Source organism: Lycium barbarum, chromosome 10 (genome assembly GCF_019175385.1).
Source record: "Lycium barbarum isolate Lr01 chromosome 10, ASM1917538v2, whole genome shotgun sequence".
NCBI lineage: Eukaryota > Viridiplantae > Streptophyta > Magnoliopsida > Solanales > Solanaceae > Lycium > Lycium barbarum.
In genome coordinates, this window is record NC_083346.1 from 91,264,440 (window position 1) to 91,282,038 (window position 17,599).

Genomic DNA, 17,599 nt, shown 5'->3' on the forward strand with positions numbered 1-17,599 from the left:
CATGCTAGGTCTTGGGGAGCTGAAAAATGGAATAGAAATTCAGAAAAATGCAACTTTTAATGAGTCTCGGGCGCGTCTGCCTAGCATTCGTGCACCAGATCGCATTCTGTGGTCACAAATGCTAACGCACATCGAAACAGAATGTTGGAAACTTTGGGACAGAAAATTTGGCCCAAATGCATTGTGGAATTGTCGCAGGATGCCATCTCCGTCGCATTTTGCATTATGCGTCGCAGATACGTGTCCAGCAGACTACTCTACGACCCTTCAGTAAAACAGTCATAACCTTTTGTACAGATGTCCGTTTGACCTTTACCATATATCTATGGTAAGGTATTTCAAAGTGCTACAACTTTCATGCTTTGAGTTTTCTCAAATTCCCAATAGAGTTTCAATAAATCAGGCTGGAAGACAGACTTATCGAAAACTTAGTTGATTCTATCAAATCTTGTGCACCTCACTATCCGTCTTGATTTCAAAAAAAACTATTTCCACCCAAACTCATCCCGATGGGACTTCATATGGAAAAAATGTCACATAACATTCATTTACTCATTCACACCTAATCCGAATTTACAGAGTGTTATATTATCTCTCCCTTGGTATCATTCGTCCTCGAATGTTTGTTCTAGTTGTAACCATGGATAACTCTGGATCATAAACATGACTGATGGGAACATATGGACACTAAATTGACAAGAATACTAAACTGAATGAATGTTGAACTTAATGACTACTGAACTAACTGAATACTACAAATATGGGGATTATAGGTTGAGTTTTGAATGAAAAGGTTAGTTACCTTCGAAATTTTTTGTGCTTGCTCTTTAAAGAGATGTGGGTACTTAGATTCATGTCCTCTTCAGCTTCCCAGAAGCCTCTTCAACTTTCTGATTTCTCCAAAGCACCTTCACTAAAGCAATTTCCTTAGTTCTCAACTTGCGAACTTGACGATCAAGAATAGCCACTAGAATCTCCTCATAAGATAGACTATCTTTAACCCCTGTTATATCTGTAGGGACAACAAGATACGGGTCCCCCATGAACTTCTTCAACATAGATACATGAAACATTGGTGTACGAAAACCAACTCTTGTGGAAACTCTAACTCATAAACCACTTGCCCGATCCTTCGTAGGATCCTGTATGGCCCAATATAATAGGGGCTAAGCTTCCTATTTTTCTCAAATCTCATAACGCCTTTCATAGGCAAAAATTTCAGAAACACCTAATCATCAATTTGAAACTCCAAGTCTCTGCGCCGCACGTCTGAATAGGACTTTTGGCAACTTCGAGCCGTCTTCAACCGCTCCTGAATCAAATTAATTTTTTCCATGATTTATAGACCAAGTATGGCCCTAAAAACACTACTTCACAAACTTCGGACCACCCAATGGGTGATCTACACCTTCGCTCATATAGGGCTTTGAACGGAGTCATCTTGATACTAGCATGATAACTGTTATTATACGAAAATTCAATGACAGGCAAGAGGTCATCCCAATAACCTTTAAAATCTAGAACCCATGCCCTCACCATATCCTCCAGAGTTTATATAGTGCACGCTGGCTGGCCATCCGTCTGAGGGTGAAAAGTTGTACTGAGGTTTACCTTGGTAGCCAATCCTTTATGAAAGGATTTTCAAAAGCTCGTTGTAAACTAAGAACTATGGTCTAAAATAATAACCACTCGAGTCCCATGCAATCTGACAGTTTCCTGAATATACAAGTTGGCATAACTCTCTACTGAATTAGTGGTCTTGACTGTCAAAAAAGGTGCTGATTTAGTAAGTTAGTCCACAATCACCTAAATCGAGTCATGTTTCCAAAATGATCGAGGTAAACCTATTATGAAGTCCATATTTATCATTTCCCTTTTCCAAACAGGAATGTCAATATTCTAAGCCAACCCACCAGATCTCTGGTGTTCGTCTTTCACCTGTTGACAGTTCGGACACTTAGCCACAAAATCTGCTACATTTTTTTTTATGTCATTCCAAAATAAATATCCTTAAGGTCCTGATACATCTTCGTGGAACCTGGGTGAATGGAGTACCTGGAGTTGTGTGCTTCTGACATAATTCGCTCTCAGAGCCCATCTACATTCGGAACACATAATCTGCCTTGGTGTCTCAACGTACCATCATTTCCCCTTTGTTCAAAAGCCATTTGTCTTATGCTTGTGAATCCCCTCCTTCAGCTACAGTAAAAAAGGATCATTAAACTGTTTCTCCTTCACTAAGGCTACTAGGAGGAATAAGACCTATTTTGAACAACTCTACCATCTTCAGAGACCAATAGTCGAACTCCTAGGTTTTCCAATCGGTGAACTTCTCTTGTTATAATTCTCTTATCTTCCTCAACTAAGCTAAACTTCCCATGGATCGCCGACTAAGAGCATCGGCTACTACATTCACTTTCCCTGGATAGTAGAGGATTTTTTACATCATAATCCTTAAGCAATTCGAGCCATCTTCTCTGTCTAAGATTTAACTCCCTCTGCTCGAAAATATACTGAAGGCTCTTATGATCAATGAAGATATCAACGGAACTCCATACAAATAGCAGTGCGATATCTTAAGCTTGAAAACCACAGTTGCCAATTCTATATCATGTGTCGGATAATTCTTTTCACGAGCTTTAAGTTGTTGGGATGCATAAATTACAACCTTACAATGCTACATTAAGATACATCTGAGACTAATTCCCGAAGCATCACAAGAAACCACGAACCCTTAGGTTCCCCCTGGTAGCGTTAGAACTGGGGCAGAAGTCAACCTCATTTTCAACTCCTCAAAACTTTGTTGACATGCATCTTACCATTGAAACTTGACCATCTTCTGAGCCAACCCAGACAATAAAGCTGAGATAGAGGAAAATCCCTTTACAAAACGCCTATAATAGTCTGCCAGAGCCAAGAAATTTCTTATTTCTATTGTTGAAGTGGTCTGGGCCAATTCGTCACAGCGTCTATTTTCTAAAATCCACACTAACGCCTTCAACTGAAATTACATAGCCTAAAAACGCCACTGACTTTTGCCAAAATTCGCACTTTGAAAATTTCGCATAAAGCTTACAATCCTGAACTGTCTACAACACTATTCTGAGATATTTTGCATGATCAGTATCACTACTGGAATACACCAAAATGTCATCAATAAAGGCAATGACGAATAAATCAAGATAAGGCTCGAAGACCTTGTTCATAAGGTCCATGAAAGCGGCTGGTGCATTTGTCAACCCAAATGACATGACAAGAAATTAGAAATGACCATAACAAGTTCTAAAAGAGGTCTTCGGAATATCAACTGCCTTAACCTTCAACTGGTGGTAACCCGATCTGAGGTCAATCTTGGAATACCATTGCGCACCCTGAAGTTGGTCTAATAAATCGTCTATTATGGGGAGAGGATACTTGTTTTTAATGGTGACTATGTTCAACTGACGGTAATCCATGCATATACATAAAGATCCATATTTCTTTCAGGCAAACAAGACCGGCGCGCCCTAAGGTCAGACACTTGTCCTAAACTATCCCTTATTAAGAAGATCTTTCAACTGGGATTTTAACTCTCAACTATGTTGGTCCTATTTTGTATAGCTGAATAGATATCGATTTAGTGCCGGAAAGTAGATCAATTCCAAAGTCAATTCCCTATCGGGAGGAACTTCGGGAAGATCTTCAGGAAAGACTTCTGGAAACTCATTAATAATTAGTAAGGACTGAAGAGTTGGTGTAACACCCAGTGCCTCTAAACTGGCCTATGTTCATGATTCGGGGACTTAGAAACCAAGATAGAAGTTTTGAAGTGGAAAAATAGGCTCAGAACGGGAGAAGTACGACTTATGTCAAAAAGTACGGCCCGTACTTTGAAGTACAGGATGTACATGGAAGGCGTACATCGAGGGAAGAAGACCAGAGGTCACTGGTTTTGTCAGGAGAAGTACGGCCTATGATGTACGGGACGTACATCACTGTACGGGATGTACTTCTGTCCCGCACATCGATGACCAAAATAGTTTCCTCACTGGAATTTTCAACCCAAGTACGGCCCATATATCAAAGTACGAGACGTACCTGGTGCCCGTACTTCACCCGTCTCACCAGAAACTATAAATACGTGCGGTTCAGTTTAAATCCCATTTTTCATACTCTTCAAGCCCTAGAACGACCTGCTCTTCTCCTCCATCACCAAAAACGCTAAGGTAAGCAATCCCAACTTATTCCAAGTGAATTCTAACATATATTAATGAATTTTAAACAAGAATTCATTGTTCCTAACCTAGGATTGTCAAGAAAATCCATCTAAAGGGTTCAAAACTTAGGCTTTTGGGATTCTTCTCAATTATTCTAGAATAATAGTTGTGCGTTTTGGAGCATATACAAGTATGTGAGGCTAACTATCTATGTTAGGGAATATTAATGATTCTCCCTACGCCTAATTCTTCATGCTTATCAGAAGTTGACACAGAATACAGTTTATCCCTAGTTTCATGAATAATTGTAGAACATCTATCTTCTAGGGATATAGTTTCATAATTCTTTCACGGTTATCATTTTGAATATCATGAACTCGGTACGTAATCATTATATACTTGTGTATTAACATCACATGAGTCTCAGTCAATGTATAATCGGTTATTGTCTTAAGTTTCATAATCAGAAATAGTTATTATGCTATCAGTTATCTCTCAGTTTTGGTATTATAAATTGCTTAATGTTGAGCACCTGTATCTTTATTTTGGGCCCTAGGCCATAGTTTGTGCATACATATTGCTTGGTCCTGAGGACACAGATTTGTGCACATTTATTGGGCCCTAGGCCACAGATTATATTGCCAGTTACATAGATGATTCTTCATTCAGAACAGGAAGTATTCGTATCTTTTCTTCTCATGTTTAGTTCAGTTATCAAATATCAGTTTTAGTTTCAGTTTCATGTACTTACAGTTTTTTCTTTCAGTTTCTTTACATACCAGTACAATTCAAATGTGTTGATGTTCCTTTTTATTGCTTAGGGGCCTGCATCGCAATCTACAGGTTGACGATTATGCTAGCTAAGACTTGCTCGTATCAGCTACTTAGTGAGCCCCAGTTCCTTTAGGGTTTTATCATGTATTTAGTCTTTATATTATGTTAGTCAGTTGGGTACGCCGGGGCCTTGTCCCGGTAGACCTTTAACCCTTTCAGTATTCATTAGAGGCTCTATAGACTATAGTTCAGTCAGTCAGATGTTAGCAGCCGTTTATGTTAGCCTTGTAGCATTTCCGCATTTATAAGATATTGCAGTCAAACTTTTTAGCAGATCAGCATGTGTTAGTATTATTTTTGCATTTTAATATGTTTTGATATCACATGTTGATTCAGCCAGCCAATGGGTTCGCTTGGCCACATACAGTTAGGCACCGAGTGCCGTGTTACGCCCAGGCCATGGTACAGGGCATGACAGTTGGGGTCTGGGTATTTGTATCCCTGACTCAGACTAAGTGATAGATATACCCTTTGGAGACCATTTTTTTGGCTTTGAGATAAGAAATAAACCTATCCTCGTGTGCCACTGAACTGCCCTTCCATTCTATGACTGGTTCATTAGGAAACTCAAAACTTACTATTTTGGTTCTACAACCTACTGTGACATAACATGAAGCCAACCAATCCATGCCCATGATTTCATCGAAGTCTACCATTTCCAACTCCACTAAGTCTTCCACTATACTGCGGTGATAGATTATAACAGGACAATCCTTATAAATGCGTCTAGCTATAACTGACTCTCCAACTGGAGTGGACACTTCAAAGGGTTTATGCAACTTTTCTGGTTCTATCTCAAATTTTTTAGCAACAAAAGGAGTTACATATGATAAGGTGGATTCTGGGTCTATAAGAACATAAACGTCAAAAGTGAAAACTATTAGCATACCTGTGAAAACATCTGTGTTATATCCCGTGTTTTCGCACGATTGGAAAATTTGAAATATATTGGATTCTTGAGAAATAAGGTCAAATTTGATTTTTATTGAACATAAGAGTTGTGCATGAAAGAATAGAGTCATGGAAGTGTGGGACAAGGCTAAGGGCAATTTTGGAATTTCGAAAATTAGTTTCGGGAATTACAAAATGTGGACTACAAGTCATTGGGCCACAAAAAAATTGGAAGGAACATTTTAGGCCCAATGCATGGTGTGGCCGGCCATGGTGTGGCCGGCCATGGTGTGGCCCAAGCCCACAAATTGTATTAAATTTCCATGTGTTAAATTATCATAAGGGATATTATTATATATATAGTCATCTTTATCCATTAGATGACTTAGAATAGAAATCAAGAACAAGAGCAAGAAGAGAGGAGCTCTCGGGTTGGCCATAGAGAAATTAGCTATCAAACATCTTGTTCTAAAAATTTTTCCCTTGTTGGACTTCCACTAATTCAAGGTCCCTTTGTAACTTGGTATAGTTGGTTTGGAGGAAGGAGGTCTTGATTCTTCAAAGTGATCATTCATTCAAGTGAAGAAGACTAGTGGAGAAGGTGAGAATTTATCCCTTATCTTTGTGTTATTAAGTCTCGTTTGTGTTGTAGTATGTAGAAATGTGTTGATTGTATGGAAAAATGAAAGTTTGCAAAGTGGGTTTGGAATATGGGGTTGTAGTCGTGAGGTATATGTGTGGTATACATGTATGAGTGAATTTTATGTTATATTCTAGTAATGGTTATGATGAAATGCATATTAGAATTGGAAGTTGAATGAATTTAGTTGAAGTTGATAAAATGGGCATATGGCCGTATGGTATGTGGACTTGGAATGGAAATGAATTGAGTTGTTTAGTGTGTTATTGTGATGCTTTCAATGTAAATGAAGATGGGATAATATGAGTTTGTATTGAAATGGAATGTAGAAACTTATGTCGTTTTAGTATGATTTTCCGACATTAGGAAAATGAAGTTATTTGGTTGTTAGTTGTGTTGATCATTGATGAATTTGGAAGTTGGAAACATGTTATTAATATGTATGCCAAAGATTTGATGTTTTGAACAAGTTATGACTTTGGCGGAAAGTTGTATATTATGTATATCGTGTGTATAAATTGAGGAAACGATATGAGATATTTCAAAAACTATATTGTGATGATCTTGATTGATAATGAATGTGAAATCATCGATATTAGTTTGAAGATTTAGGTTGGGGTGAAGGTTATATCATTTTGTTAAAAAGATGGCTAGTTGAAGGATATTGTGTTTCTAATGGTTGTTGTTGATGTTGATGTTGTTGTTTGGGTTCTTGTTGATAGTTTTTAGCCGAGTTGAATTCTCGGGGGTGCTATATGTATAGGGGAAGTGCTGCCAAAATTTCGGTAGGCAAATATGCATTAAATTGAATTTATGGCATCCATAACTCATAATTGGTAAATGTGACCATTTGCAGATTTTTGACGAAACGGGAAGTGAGCTTGGATAGACTTAAAAAGCTCAAAAGGTATGTAAAGCTACCCCAATTCTTCTCTTGGCATGCCTTAAGTGTGTTAGGGCCGGATTCGGGCCTCGGAAGATTTTCTGGCCATCGGAATCCGCAAGTGAAAATTTCATCTTTTCCTTCAGTAGAATTGAGCCATCTTGGTATGCTTTTCCTGAGATTATGCAAATTTTCTCTAAATTACTTGGAAAGCTATTGAATGTCCGTAGAACCTTTTTAGGTGACCCCATAAGCTTAGAGGGCATAATTTTAGCCCGCCGCCTTGTTTGTCCCGAGGCGGGCCCACTATTCCCGGTTTTGCCCTTAATGTACTTAAGTCTTCTTTTCGAGCGATTTTTGAAAGAAACGTTTTGACTACCATTTTAATTACCTAAAAAATATTGTTTTAAATATTCCATTATGTCCGATAAATTATTTTGACACTCGGAACGATTTCAGAAAGGTTATATTTCTGTAATTTATTATGATATCCGAAACGCGTTTATTATGATCCCGTCCGACTTCATTGGATTGGTTTGCCTTCAATATGCCTCATTGAGTCTATGAAAACAATTGTGGTATTTTAATTGCATTAGTCTCTCACTACTCCATTCGTGGATGCCCCAATGTTTCCCACACTAAGCCCGGGCCAGGATATGTTGTCAAGCGTGATCCTCTGCATTGTTCGCCGTGCCTCGATGTGAGTAGGCAGGTATACGCGTACATGGGTTTGTGGCGTATGATGGTCCATGTCCGCTTGTTCTGATATGATTTGCTATGGCCATTTGATATGATATATTATGTGACGGGGTTATGCCCCATTCTGATTCTTCTGTGTTGTGGCACCAGCGTCGGGAGGGTGGCCACGTTCTGTCTGCCGAGTCCCTTGGTAGGGGCCGGATTTGATATGACATATGTTTCTGTACACACTTTGCATGTTTTGAACATATGTATTTGATACTTTGGGTTTTCTGCTCACTTTCTGTACATTCTGTACCAGTTATGATTTTGTTTCTGTAATTCAGGCTTTACATATTCAGTACATATTTCGTACTGACCCCCTTTCCTCGGGGGCTGCGTTTTCATGCCGCGCAGGTACCGACGACAGGTTTGCCAATCCGTCTGTCTAGGATATCTTTTCTGCCATTTGGAGCGCTCTTTTATTCAGAGCCATCTTTTGGTACAGTCTGTCACTTCTATATATGTATATTCTCGTTCATGGGTACGGCGGGGCCCTGTCCCGCCATATGATTCTGTTGGTCTGTTTAGAGGTCTGTAGACATGTTTGTGGGTTGGGGTCTTTCTGTACAGCTGTGTGTATATGTTGTGTTTGGGCGATCCCATTCGCCGCGGCGGCCGGTCCGCATATATTTAAATGTTGCTCTGTTGGCCCTGTGTGGCCTTTGTTGGTATTTTCTGCGTGCAGGGTATTTGGGATAGTCCGTAAAACAAAGGAGACTCTGCCAAAAATTTTCTGGAAATTAGCTAAATTTGAAATAAAGCCTTGTCGGCTTCTGCTATATACTGGAATGCGTTTGAGTGCCCAGATCGGGCACTAGTCACGGCCTACGGGGTTGGGTCGTGACAATCTGTATAAGCCTTTGTATCCTAATGACCTGCTAGAGCATACAAGTGGTTCTGACCTCCGCCTGTGTTACCTGGCTTAGTTGAATCGCACCCTACTTGGGCTTGAGAATTATGAAGAGCCGCTGAATTTGTGGACTGGCCACATTACCTCTGGTACCCTGTCTCGCTGTTAGAAAGTCCCTTTGAAAATTGCCCCGTTGGACACACCCATAACATATATCCATATCCATACGACACTCCCTCGGGTGTCTCTTACCACACTTGCTGCAAACCGGATTATCATAAGTTTTTTGACCCACACTGGCCTAAGACTGAGGCCTACTACCCTAAAATTTTGTCTCTTCTTATCGTGCCTGAACCTTGGGGATAGGGGACTGGCTGCAGATAGAGCAAGTCCTGGCCTTTTTTTTTGAAGAACTTCCAGCCTTCACCCCTTGAGATCCCCAATGATTGAAGTTACCTGTAGACTTCGCCCTCTTATTGAATTCCCTGTCTCTCTATTTCTGCAGTGCCTCTCCTTCCTTCTGTCCTCGTTACTTTGTACAAAAGAAACCATCTTGGTAATGGTCATGTCCTTGTTCTGAGCAGCGATATTAGCATCACCATACAAGTCGGGTATAAGTCCCAACACAAATCGCCTAACTCTGGCTCTCATATTGGGGACCATATGCGGAGCATACTTGGCAAAAGAAAAATACTTGAGGTAGTACTCATTCACACTTATATTATTCTGCCTGAGCCTCTCAAATTCGAAGGCCTTTGCCTCCCTGGCCTCTAGCGGCTGGAAGTGATCAATAAAAGTATCTACAAATTCATCGCAAGTTGCAAAAGACGCACTTTCCCCTCGAGACTGTTCCAACTACTCATACCAAATGTGAGCAACATCCTGCACGGGATAAGCTGCCAACTCCGCTGCCTCTATCTAGGTAGCATGCATAACACGAAAGACCTTCTAAAGCCCATCAATGAAATTTTACAGATCCTCCGCCTTAATAGACCCTGTGAACACTGGAGGCTTCATTCGCATAAATTCCTAGGTCTTGGAACTGGACAACTCCCCATTAGTACTAGAGCTTAGAGTTGTTTTCTAACGCTGAGCTTGTGTAGCAACAATCTGGGTGAGCAACAGAGCTCCCCTGACATCCATACTTGAAGCACTGGGCGGCATAGTAAATATAGGATGGACCTCCGCAGGCCTCTCAGTAGGTGGGGTGCAGTCGCGGGCACTGAATCCGACGTAAGTCCTTGAGCACCGGAACAAACTTCCTGAGTCTGAGGGTCCACTCCTCAACAGTAGCCCTTTGGCTAGTGGCTGACGTTCTCTTGGTGCACTTCCTTTTTGCAGGAATTTTATGAAATATGTAATACGCACGAGTTAGAAGAATTCCTAATAGTACTGCTCTAATTACACGATCTAGAATATGAAAGAAGTGAGACAATTCTGAATGTCTTGGTGATCAACTGTTTACATGTGTGGTGCGCATACACACATAAAAATAACCCCCACTGGACACGGTTTCATAGACTCCCTGAGATACTTGAACCTAGGCTCTGATACCAAGCTTTGTCACGCCCCGAACCATGGCTTGCTGAATCAACATGGGACATGTACTGATACGGAATATAGGTTAAACATGAATGATCTGAGTACAACATGAGATTTAATAATCATAAGTCTGAAATTACTGTTTTAACATAAGTGCGAAAATAGTCTGAAAACATCATAAGTACGAGCCAGCACGGCTATACAACACTGAACATCCAACATGACATACTAGATCAGTCTATGAAACCTCTGAAACATGAGTCTGAATACTAAAACTTTTTACCGGGACAATGCCCCGGCATTCCTCTACTACATAAGAGTCCGGAACCAAAATGCCCCCAAAAAAATATTTTGAACCAAAATACCCCAATAAAAAAAAAGTTACCAAACTACCTTTAGCGCAGTAATTTACTGCGTTGTAGTGTGCCTCTCTTTTTTTTCGGCCCTTTTGGTTAACCCTTCTTTCATTACACTTTTTAACGTACTTTGACCATAGATTAATCATGTTTCGGGACCCCGAAACATCAATATTTTATATAGAACCCTACTTATTTTTATGCGATTAATAAGGTAGGATCAATACATCAAGGATACACAAAAGTTCGGATGGCTATTTTAGTGGTTGAAAAGTGCTCGAACGCCATTTTCGTTTGAAGGCTCGATGCCATTAGCTTGAATTTCTTTATGAATACTTAAATTTGTTCATTAATAATTAATCAAAAGTTAGTAAAAATGGCAGCATTCATACAAAAAAAATACTTAATTAAATTGCATCATTCATAACCTTGAGTAGATGAAAATACTTAACATACTAATGTTCTTCAAAATAACAATATCATCATAAATTAAACTTAAAACTAAAATCACAACATTCTTAATCATCATCAGAGTACAAGTCCTCAATATCGTCCTCAGAAAAATATTGGCAGTTTCTTAAGACACATCTTTTTTCAATAGCAGTTAGTTCTCTACCGGTTGATGATTCTTGTTCTTCAGCCAACTTTAGCATGTAAAATCTACATCGTCTTGCCAACATTCTGTTATTTTCTTTTCTAATCCTTTGCACGGCAAGCCCACAAGTTTCTGGACCTACTTGAGCCATGGTTAAGGAGTACCTTGTTGGGATTGGAGCGTTGAGATTTTCCAAGTCACGAACAAGTTGTTCTGATTCGGCAAGCCGATGTGACCATTCTCGATGTAAACCGCAATAATATTCCCGCGGATCTGAATATTTCACACTGCAGAAATCATCATTACGCTCTATAAGAATGTGGAGATTTAGCTCATCTACTTTGAAATCACTGGTATCACTCGAAAAACTGCTATGATTTCAACTCTTATCATCACTGCTATTTGGTTCTTTTGGAAGGACTAAAGACCAAGCTGAGTTTCTACTACTCGACATTGAATATGGTGTAGCCTAATAACAAAAGAAAGGGATACTTATATAGTTGCAAACCCCCAAGTACCCTCAGGGGGGAGGGGGAGAAGGGAGGGTCTTTATGACCCTACCTACTTACCTTATTATAAGAAAAATATTAATCTTCATCGGACATTTCACAGTCCGAATCCCACTTGGATCTAAATCTTGTGCTACTATGTATACCATATTCTACCCTATGGTAACGTATTTGCATCCGATTTTTCTCTTCGCGAAAACGATTAAGAGCCAAATTAAACTCTTGTGGAGTTCCACAAGGCATTGACATAGCACGCTTTTTTGGGCTTTTAAGCTTTACTGACGCTAACTTGTGCTCCAGTGCTGCAGCCTCCCTAACACTCCTATCCCACTCCTCTCTCATTTTATTATTGTATTCTTGATTGAATCTGTCGTTAGGGTTATTTGAGTAATAAAAATCATCATCATCTAGTTCCCAGGTCCTACCCATTGCTTCAAATATGTTTGCTGGAGCGAACGATATAACACGACTAATATCTCTAAATTGGTCAAAAAATGACATAGTAACTCAATTTTGTGCGGAATGTTGTGTGGTTGGTAACAACTATTCGTCAAATTACGTTATATAAAGTTTGATTCGAATCATGACAATATACTACAGCGGTATAGCGCAGTAAAATACTACGTTATGCCAGTATAACGCATTAAATTACTGTGTTATACTGTAATAACGCTGTATTTTACTGTGGTGTGACAGAATAACGCAGTAATTTACCGCGCTAATCTGTCGGCACCTGACATAACGCAGTAATTTCATGTGTTATGCAACACTCCGTACTTAATTTGATTTGACGTAACACTGCAAGACACACTAATTGCATGCATGCGTTGGTTCTATATTCAAACTTCAAATCTTATTAATACCGAGTTCGTGTAAGGCAAAAAATTCTAAGTTTCATCCAGTTTTTGCATTTTGTATTCCTCCTAAATTATTCAAAATATGGCAGATGTTCCAAGAATTAGAGTTTCTTTATTCTGGGATGGACAAATTATATTCGAGGAAAATAATTTTCGCTATGATTCTCCCTCAAAATACCATGTTAAGTTTCCACTTGACTTAAAATTCTCAAAACTACTCCAAACCTTGTATAATAGACTAAAAGTTAGTAGAAGTGATTTTGATCTAAATATAATTGGAAAATATCCAATGTCATTTACGCCGCAAGGTGTAACTAGTTATGTACAGTGGTACATTCAAGACGATGATTCTTTGACTGATTATTTGAAGGCGCCTTATGATTATAGGCAATGCATAACTTTAAACGTCCTTGAAATGTATATAGAGAAGGTTACCATTAATCAACTTGAATTCATAGCTAGGGCTCCTCGGGAAGCTCGAAATAGACCTCGTGGGGAAGCCCCATCTATAATTCAGGCCGAAGTCACTCAAGCGAAACCTACTTATCAACACAATTACGCTAACATGAGTCCCTATGAAAGCATTTTGACTAGCCAAATGCCTCTGGATAGTTTAAGTCGGCAATTTGACGGGCAGTGGTAAATATTCATTTTTTACAATATTATTATTATTATTATTATTATTATGTGTAGTGGCACTTGAATGCTACTAATGATGTCGATTATATTATTTAAGGGTTATACACCTGATATGGATCATATCGGACGGTCTCCTCAACCGGGATGGATGAATCAGGTTGGAACATTCTCATCCTATCCAACAACTCAAAGCGATGGTCCTTCCTCAAGTTTCGGTGCAGTTGATTACTATCGGTATGTCTATTTTTTTAACATCAATAGTGTTATTTGATGTGTAGTAGTTAAAATACTCTAATTTCTTATGTAGGGAGAATGTGGTGGTTGCATCAAATTATAGGCAAAGGCCTGCTATGGATGGTCCGGATTATCCGAATTATATAGTGACATCATCCAGCGATAGTGCAGAAATACCTAATGCGGAGGAAAGTGACGATGAGAACAGTGACGATGAGATTGAGGTTGGAACTAATCCTCAAAATCAAGTAGAACTGTTGCAAGACATGATGAGCAGTCTGGCACACCAGGAGGAACTGAATTCACAGGAACCATTTGAACAGCAATAGTCGACTCCGGTTCAGTCGCAAAGCCAATTTCAACAGCAATAGTCGACCCCGATTCAGTGGCATTCCGATGAGATCTCCTATCTTGATCATCGTCAAGATCGCCCAGATGCCTTTTTCTTTACTAGAGATGATGATCATATTCGGTGAAGTTTGTGAAAAGAGCCAGTGGATCTTTTAAAAGAAAAGGCTCATATTGAAAAAGGCATGATTTTCAGCTCGAAAAAATCATTGCAAAGGGCTGTTAAGATTTATTGCATCCAGGGGATGAGGGAGTTTAAAGTTGACAATTCCACATGAAAATTTTGGCAATTGGTCTGCAAGCGAAAATATCAAGGCTGCGAATGGATGCTCCGTGGTAAGGAAACTGCTGAAAAGATGTGGACTATTTCAAAGTTCTACACAAAGCACACTTGTGATATGGGTGACCTCCCATATGATCATTGCAATCTAGATACTAATTTGATTACGCATGTATTAGTTGGCGACATTAGAGAAAACTCAAGGTATCCCCTTCCCCTAAGTTTATTTTATTTTTGGTGTTAATATAATGTTTCTCGTTGTTATATGCTGATATTTCAACTTTTTCAAGTTCCCTATTAAAGATTGTATTAGAGTCGTCCTGAAAGTATATAGCAAAACTGTTACTACGAGGAAGGCGTATCTTGGGAGTAGGCGTGCACATGAGATAGTATTCGGCAATTGGGAGGGCTCTTTCAAGAAGTTGCCGAGATACATGGCGGCTCTACAACACTTCAATCATGGTACTGTTGTTGAATGGAAGCTCAAATTGAAGCCTGGTGTGCCCGGTAATATTTTTGATTTTGTGTTTTGGGCCTTCAAGCCATGCATTGATGGTTTTGCTCATTGTCGGTCTGTAATATCAATAGATAGAACATATGTGTACAAGAAGTATGACATAAAGCTGCTAATAGAAGTTGGAATGGATGCAAATGGAGCTATATTCCCTCTAGCTTTTGCAATTGCAGCTAATGAGAGCATTAGTACGTGGGGTATGTTTTTGGACTACTTAAGGCAACACGTTATTAAGGATCGCATGGGAATATTGTTATATCAGATAGACATGCTGGCATATTGCACAATATGTTCAATTTGTAGGGGTGGCAGCCACCCTTTGCCTACCATCGTTATTGTTTAAGACATTTGAAGGCAAACTTCCATAAGTCATATCGAACCCCAGCACTTTGCAATTGGATGTGGGCGGCTGCAATAGAGCATCAGGAGAAGAAGTTTAACCTGTAGATGGACATTATTAGGCGGGCGAATGAGGAAGCCTTCCACTGGTTGAATGCAATTGATAAAGACAAATGGACATTACACCAGGATGAAGGTAGGCGATGGGGTACGCTGACAACAAACAGCTCTGAGTCATTCAATGGCTTGTTGAAATCTACATGGGGACTACCCGTCACCGCAATGGTGAGAATGACATTTAAGTAGGTTGTGGAGCGGTTCATCAATAGATCAAAAGAGGCCAAAGCACATGCAGCAGCAGGTCTAAGATGGATGCCAAAACCGTCAAAACTGTTCGAGTACCACAAATATAAGGCTCAGAAACATGACCAGATGGAGTACAACTCTGCAGAGCGCATATTTGAACTCACAACAAGTGTGCACCAAGGAAAAGGAGGTAACGTACACACAATTTGTGAGATTCCAAGAACATGCACATGCGGGAAGTGGCAATCATATCACATGCACATGCGGGAAGTGGCTCTCATGCCTTCAAGTGTTTTATCGCAATGGGAAAGAACGCCTCCCCGTACATGGCTGAGGAATATACAGTTGAAAATTATGCAAGAACGTATGTTGGAAGGTTCTACCCACTTGGTAGTGAGAGCTATTGGCCACCGGATCCATTTTCAATGGTTGCAAATAAAGCATTTATCCGTAAATTCAGAAAGAATGCATACTCGCGTATTCATAATGAAATGGATGTTCCACCAGGGAGATACACTTGAAAATGCTCATTTTGCAATTATGTTAGTCATGATAAGCGCAAGTGTCCCTTACGACATGGTGGTCAAACTACATCTCGCGGTGGAAGTACCTCTCGTGGTGGAGGAAACTTTCGTGGTGGTAGATCTAGTGGTGGTGGCACATCTCGCGGTGGTGGTGGAAGATCAACTCAAGGGCATTAATTGATGAATGTTTTTTAAGTTATTTTCTTACTTTGATGATTGTATTTTAAAAAGTTTGGGTTTCTTATTAATGAACAAGTTTAAGTATTTTCATCTACTCAAGGTTATGAATGGTGCAATTTAATTAATTTGTTTTTTGTATGAATGCTGCCATTTTGACTAACTTTTGATTAATTATTAATGAACAAGTTTAAGTATTCGGAAAGAACTTCAAGCTAATGACACCGAGCCTACAAACGAAAATGGCGTTCGAACACTTTTCAACCACTAAAACGGTCATCCGAACTTTTGTGTATCCTTGCTGTATTGATCCTACCTTATTAAAAAAATATATATGGAAATAAATTGCGTCCAATAGGATTTGAACCTATACCAAAGGTTTAGAAGACCTCTGTCCTATCCATTAGACAATGGACGCTTTTCATTCTGATTTTTTTTTTCGTATTTTCACTTTTTGTTTGAAAACAAAAACATAAAGAATCGGATGTGAAAGAATTTTTGGAATTGTATATTCAATGATGTACTAATACTAATAAACTAAATTTGATTTAATGAAAAGATTAAAATATTTAGAATAAATAGATATAGAGCGGGTAGCGGGAATCAAACCTGCATCGTTAGCTTGGAAGGCTAGGGGTTATAGTCGACGTCGATTCATTATTTTGAAAAATAAGTAGGGTTCTATATAAAATATTGAAGGTTCGGGTTCCCGAAACATGATTAATCTATGGTCAAAGTACGTTAAAAAGTGTAATGAAAGAAGGGTTAACCAAAAGGGCCGAAAAAAAAAGAGGCACACTATAGCGCAGTAATTTACTGCGCTAAAGTTAGTTTGGTAACATTTTTTTTTTGTTGGGGTATTTTGGTTCAAAATGTTTTTTTTTGGGGCATTTTGGTTCTGGACTCTACTACATAACATAACATGAATATAAGTAAAGACAACACCCCTAATGAGATGGGGATCACCAAAAGCTGATACGAGCAATATCCTAATGAGTAGATCCGTCGTCCTGTAAATCAATGCCTGCATCGTGAAGTACAGGCTCGGGGCAACTGAGACATAAGTATATTTGAATTGTACTTGTATGTAAAGCAACTGAATGAATAAACATGGCACATGAAATAATAAAAACTAAAACTGAGACTGTAAGCTGAACATGACATGAGTAGTATCTGACATGAATATAATATAACATGAGTAAAACATTATTAAATGGGAGGGCCTTAGTATAACCGACATGTAACCACCATGTGAGCACATGGCGTCTGATCTCTGCCTGATTAGCTAAGCCATCTCATACCTTGCCTGGATACGAGACACGAACATGACATGAATGGATCCAT

General features: G+C 39.2%; 1 non-coding gene across 1 annotated transcript; it reads right to left on the reverse strand.

Annotated features, from left to right (window-relative positions):
• Positions 1 to 16,601: 16,601 nt before the first annotated feature.
• TRNAR-UCU (transfer RNA arginine (anticodon UCU)) lies at positions 16,602 to 16,673 on the reverse strand. Its single transcript has one exon. It is a non-coding gene; the product is annotated as a tRNA-Arg (tRNA).
• Between the last annotated feature and the right edge of the window lie 926 nt (positions 16,674 to 17,599).